General features: G+C 38.3%; 1 long non-coding RNA gene across 1 annotated transcript; it reads left to right on the forward strand.

Annotated features, from left to right (window-relative positions):
* Positions 1-225: 225 nt before the first annotated feature.
* LOC106523170 (uncharacterized) lies at positions 226-4,405 on the forward strand. Its single transcript, XR_001310865.1, has 3 exons — positions 226-485; positions 849-1,008; positions 3,781-4,405. It is a non-coding gene; the product is annotated as an uncharacterized LOC106523170 (long non-coding RNA).
* The last annotated feature ends 1,126 nt before the right edge of the window (positions 4,406-5,531 follow it).

The following is a 5,531-nucleotide window of genomic DNA, read 5'->3' on the forward strand; positions in this document are numbered from 1 at the left end:
CAACATGGTAACAAAATTATAAATATAATAATGTCAATAACACAAAAATATCTTCCATTGCACACGGGCATGATGATACGGCCTAATGAAGAGGACTAACTTCAAAAAATATTGGGACTACAGACTTTATTTGTCACTTTATTTGTGAAAAAGAGTCAGTTGTGCAAATAAATTGTGAACAAAACAATCGATCTCATCTCACTAGTATCCACCATTGTTGTGCAGATCTGCTCATGGATTCAGATGTTGGTAAATGGGCACATTTGTGTGAGCATAAACAACATAAACACACACATTAGTGTGCCACTCTGCAGCACCTCTCAGCAGGTGGAAAAAATCTGATCCAATCAGCAGCACCCTCAACTCAGGAAATATAAGGAATCCACCAAACATTTGACTGGTTTGGCAACAGAGCTGAGGAAGGAAARCACAGTCTCTAAAGCAGCATTTCATGGGAAAGGACTTAGATTAAACAAGGACTACCGGTAAGCCGTTCAATGGACTCATTCAAGATGTAATATGACTTTGGTTTTGTATTTGGAAAAAATGCAGAATCCAATTGAAGAAACAGTTTGCACTGCTATTTTTTTTTTACAATTTGACTCTTTAAAATGCATATTTAAGATGTTTAATGTGAAAAAAACTTGTTTCCTGAAGAAAAGAAAAATGTCATTCTAAAAATGTTTGGATTTGTTTGATTCAGCCAAATGCAGAATTCAATAATGTAATACTTTATTTCATTTATTTCATATTTCATTTAAGGTAATAAATGGAATTAAGATGAATTATTAACTTTGAGTCAAATGTTTAAAATGTATGTTTAAAAAGTTTTGTATGTATTTTTGTAGGTTTTTCACCTATTCATTGATTCACACTCACTGGTGAAAATAAAAAAGGGTTGAGTGAAATCCTGAAGTCTACAAGTCCTCCTTTTCAAGTGTGGGAAGCCATGAAATTAAAGAACACTTGACAACCATCTAAAATGAGTATCGGATCGGATCAATACTAGTGAGATGAGCTTGATTCTTTTGTTTACACTTTATTTGCACTACTGATTTTATTTTTCACTTGGTGAAAAATAAAATTTTTAGTGCAGAGTCTCCAAATTTTTTGCGAGCTAGTCCTGAGTCCTCTACATCATGCCCATATGTTGTGGAAGTTATATTTTGCTGTAAKTGTTCGATTTTTCTTACATTGTTTCTTCTTTTTGTCATTTTGCACCAGAAACGTTTTCATTGTGAGCAGCAGAAGGTATAAGAGGAATTCCTAAAATCTTTGTTCTTTTTATCATAATGGACAAATTAAAGCCAAAATCGCGTCATTATTCCAAGAGCATGACAAGTATTGGAATCTGAATCAGCAACACTATCACAGTATTTATTATTTAATTTTGTCATCATATTGATACCAAAATTCCTAGTATCACTCATCCCTAACAGCTGCTTCGGATGTTATCAATCCATTAAACTGACACTATTAGCGGTTATCAGTCCCATAGAATGGCTTCAGACTGTCCAGACAGTGCCCCCTAGTGGGTTACCAGTGCCATATACGTTGGAATGAAACAATCTGCTACTGCTAAACCTAACCCTAAACTAACCCTAGCCCTACCCCTATTCCTAACCCTAACCCTAACTGGTCTACTTCATCGTAGGCCATGTCATTTTCTCTAAAATTAACCTTAGTGGCTTTATGCCTCATATTAACCAGATTGCATAAAAAAAACCTTAGTGGCTTTATGCCTCATATTAACCAGATTGCATAAAAAAAACCTTCGTGGCTTTATGCCTCATACTAACCAGCTGACAGTCTGAAGCCATTCTACAGGATGGAGAACCTACTAGGTGGCACAGTCGGGACAGTCTGAAGCCATTCTATGGGACTGATAATGGCCAATAATGTCTRTTTAATGGATGATAACATCCGAAGTAGGTGTCCGTAATCAATACTCATCTTGGTATCGATAATGTTGACACTTAGATYGATACACTCACTCCTAAGGTTCATTAAAATAAGTTTCATTGAACTGTGAGCCTATTAGACCCCTGCCACAGATCCCAGCATAAGCCGCCCTGCTCACAGGCACTAAAGCCTGGTCTTTGAGGTGCAGCAGCTCCTCTACAACCATCAGTCAGTGTTTTCACTCTGAACTCTCCATGACCTTCCCTTCTACTTTGAAAGTCCTTAGCTGTGTGGACTTTGGCATCTCCATTACCACCTTAAAGAGACAGAACCTTGTTTTATTCGGAATGAATGTTGGTGGAAGAGTTCCTCTTTCAGCACCTAACGGGTATTAGAGCGGACCAAAAAAGAGGTACGAGCCGGGTAAGAAGGAAGGTGGTGGAAAAGAGAGTGGAAATCTTTATGTTTGTTGAATGGCCCTTTAATTCCCTCTCCTGACAGAAGGCAATGGCAGCCTGGAGGAGGGTCAGGACACCAGTTGGCATGAAAGACACATTTTTGTCTCGTCTCCAACTTTCTCTGCTCTGTGCCTCCACTGACTGTAACATCTCATTCCCCCCCCCAAGCTGGAAGTCTCAACAGCCATTCTCTTGTCATTGGGAGGCGGCAGGCAGCTCTCTGTCTCTTCRCTCACAGATGAATAGAAAACATTGTGCCAAAAAGCCTCAAATTCACCAAGCTGTTTTCGATTGCATATAAAACACAGAATTTGAGAACATGTTTGAAAATGACAGGCTGATTGGCTGTGGTCATTTCAGACTGTGTGGGCCTCATTTTTTCCCTGTGTTTCATCAGTGGGTGCATTCATCCATTCAGGATAGATTGAAGCAGTAGCCTTTAATAAAGTCACTAGGCTTGAAAATATATGAATAAAATGACATCCACTGCCTTGGATGGATCAAATTGACTTATCCTGGTAATAGCCCAAGGATAATGTGTGCGTGTACGTGAGCAAGAGACAGTGTGTCTGTGGAGAAAGACAGGAAACGAGGAAAAGAGCAGAAACCAAGATGGATATAGTGGTAAGGCGAAGGCAAGGAAGAATATCAGAGAAATAAAACAAACTTGACCTGAGGGGACAAAATTAAATGAAAACCTGCAGCTGGACACATGACTTTGAATCTTATTTGTATTGGTGAAAGTGACCCATCCCAGCTACAACCATTATAAAGGATGCTGGGAAGGAGAAAAACAAAGCCATTAAAGTAGGGAACAGAAGAAGAAGAGTGACAAACGGGATCCTAACAAAATTAAAGGGTTAGTCAACACAAAACATAGAAATTATGAGTCCAATTTCCCCAATTCTGCAGCAATTTGATAGCACTGAGCCACTGAGGATTCCTAAATCCAATGATAGTGGTGAGAAGGCATAAAGAGCTGAACAGAAGGAACAATGATGATAAAGACAGCTTCATATTTCCGTCAATTACAAGAAATAAATACTCTCAATCTCATATCTTGCTCCCTCTTACATTTCTCCTATTTTTCCATCCTCATTTGGCAAAAAATAAAAAAATAAATAAAAAAAAGTCTGGGGTTTTGACGGAGTGTTTGTGAGCCACGATAATGACAATCCCAAGCTATGGCTGTACAAGGAGACACATGTCTGTTCTCAGCTCTTCAAATGTCCAGCTTAAACTCCTGCTATGTGTGAATAAAGACGACAGGAAGTGGCAGTTTGGCAGCTCCAACCAGGAGTGTCACTCTCAATTGCGTCCCCTGCCAGCTCCAGACACATCGCACGGCCAAAGAGGTCACGGGTCTGACTCCTCTTTCTCCCTGTCTTTCCTTCTCTCCCCTCTTTCATCTGGTTTTCAGGACATTCTATTTCAATGCCACCTAGACAAAACTCAACAGTCAAGGAGAAGACAGAATGATGTGCAGAAAACACGAGCCAGAGCGACGGCGGCCCATTTTCTGAGCGCTCCAATAAAACATGAGGCTTGTCTTGTCAGATTATCCTGACACCCTGTGTCAGAATCCCTGCCACGTCTTCATGAAGCTGAGTAGCAGATGTCCTGAGCTTGCTTTCCTCCTCTGGATGGAACTGTCAAGATTTGCTCTTGAAGGGCACTGAAGACAGCACAGAAGGAACAAATTAGGAGACTGAAGTTTTTTCTTTTCTTTTCTTTCTTTTTTTTTTTACTGATAGGAATACCAGTTCCAATATCACAAGAAACAATGTTCTTCTATGAACAGTGTTGTGTTTTAGATCACGACARGGGCGGAGCTAGACTTTTTTTGCAAGGGGTGACCAAAGTGGGTTTTTTTTAGGGGGCACATATAAATAAAGACAAGCACTCTGGATTTTAAACATTTAAATGGCCACCTCAGCTAATTTCTTTTAAAGAAATATTGAACTGAAATTTTGTACGATTATAGCTAAAGAGTGATCAAAAAMTAGTCACTAAATGCKWGCTACAACKTATATTTCAGCCATTTTTACACATACAAAGCTGAAGATTAGTTTAGAAGTAGCCAAAAACAATCTTTCTGAAATTCTAAGTGCTAATCAAAAATTAAAGATGGCCACCACAGCTAACTTTAAATGCTTATAGTTCAGCAATTTTAAGACTTATTGAAATTAAATTTGTTGTAGGATAGATGCTCAAATGTTGATTGCCACTGCTAATCTCAAATTAAGCTAACTACTRATGCTGAATCTAATTTTACAAAGGGCTATAATTCAGCTATTTTTGAACATACACAGTTGAAAATTATGGAAAACAATAGTATCAGAGAACAACTGTATTTATTCATGTATAATGTGAAAAATTAAATCCATAAAATCTTCCATTAAGTTAGGGGGTAGTACTTTGCTCAGATCAATGTTTTTGCTTATGCATTTTAACGGAAATGTTGGCCTCATTCACAAAATGCCGGAAATGAGACCATGTCATAAAAAGCGGTTGAAGCGAGCTTACCTCTGACAYKCCTTCGTGCTTCCGAGTKAGATAGCAACAGATCCAAGCAGGCAACACGATGTGAAAAAAAAGAAAAAAGTAAGTCCTGCAGCTTAGTAATGATAACGAACTAATGATATTAGTGTGTGACCGGGCCGCTCCCAACAAACACATATCGGCTGTAATGGCTGCCGTCTACCGGTGTTCTGTAAAAGTTGGTCTACCTGAAAAAAGTTTCCCCAACAGAGGAGGTGCTCACGAGACACAGAGGATGAGATTGCTGAGTGGGATTGTGATGCCTTTATTACAGAGGAGGAATACCAGAAACTTTTCAATGACACAGATGATGGTGAGCCTGATATTGAAGGCTATTGATTCAGCTCTATCCACACTTGTTCGAGCCACATAGCTCCATCTGTTTGTTATATCACACCAGTTAACAAATGAGTATTGCTAAATTTCACATAGAAAATTTTGTTGTAGTTACTGTTATACGTGTATTGTTGTGTACATTTTAGTACATATGTTGTTAAAATAAAATAAAAACATCTAATACAACATGATCATTTTATTGATATGTGTAAAGACTACAAAGGCAGAAAAATCCTGAAGTCTATATTAGAGAATGAGAATTTAACTATTTCTTCTTTTTAAGCTAAAAAATGT

Source organism: Austrofundulus limnaeus, unplaced genomic scaffold (genome assembly GCF_001266775.1).
Source record: "Austrofundulus limnaeus strain Quisiro unplaced genomic scaffold, Austrofundulus_limnaeus-1.0 Scaffold147, whole genome shotgun sequence".
Lineage (NCBI taxonomy): Eukaryota > Metazoa > Chordata > Actinopteri > Cyprinodontiformes > Rivulidae > Austrofundulus > Austrofundulus limnaeus.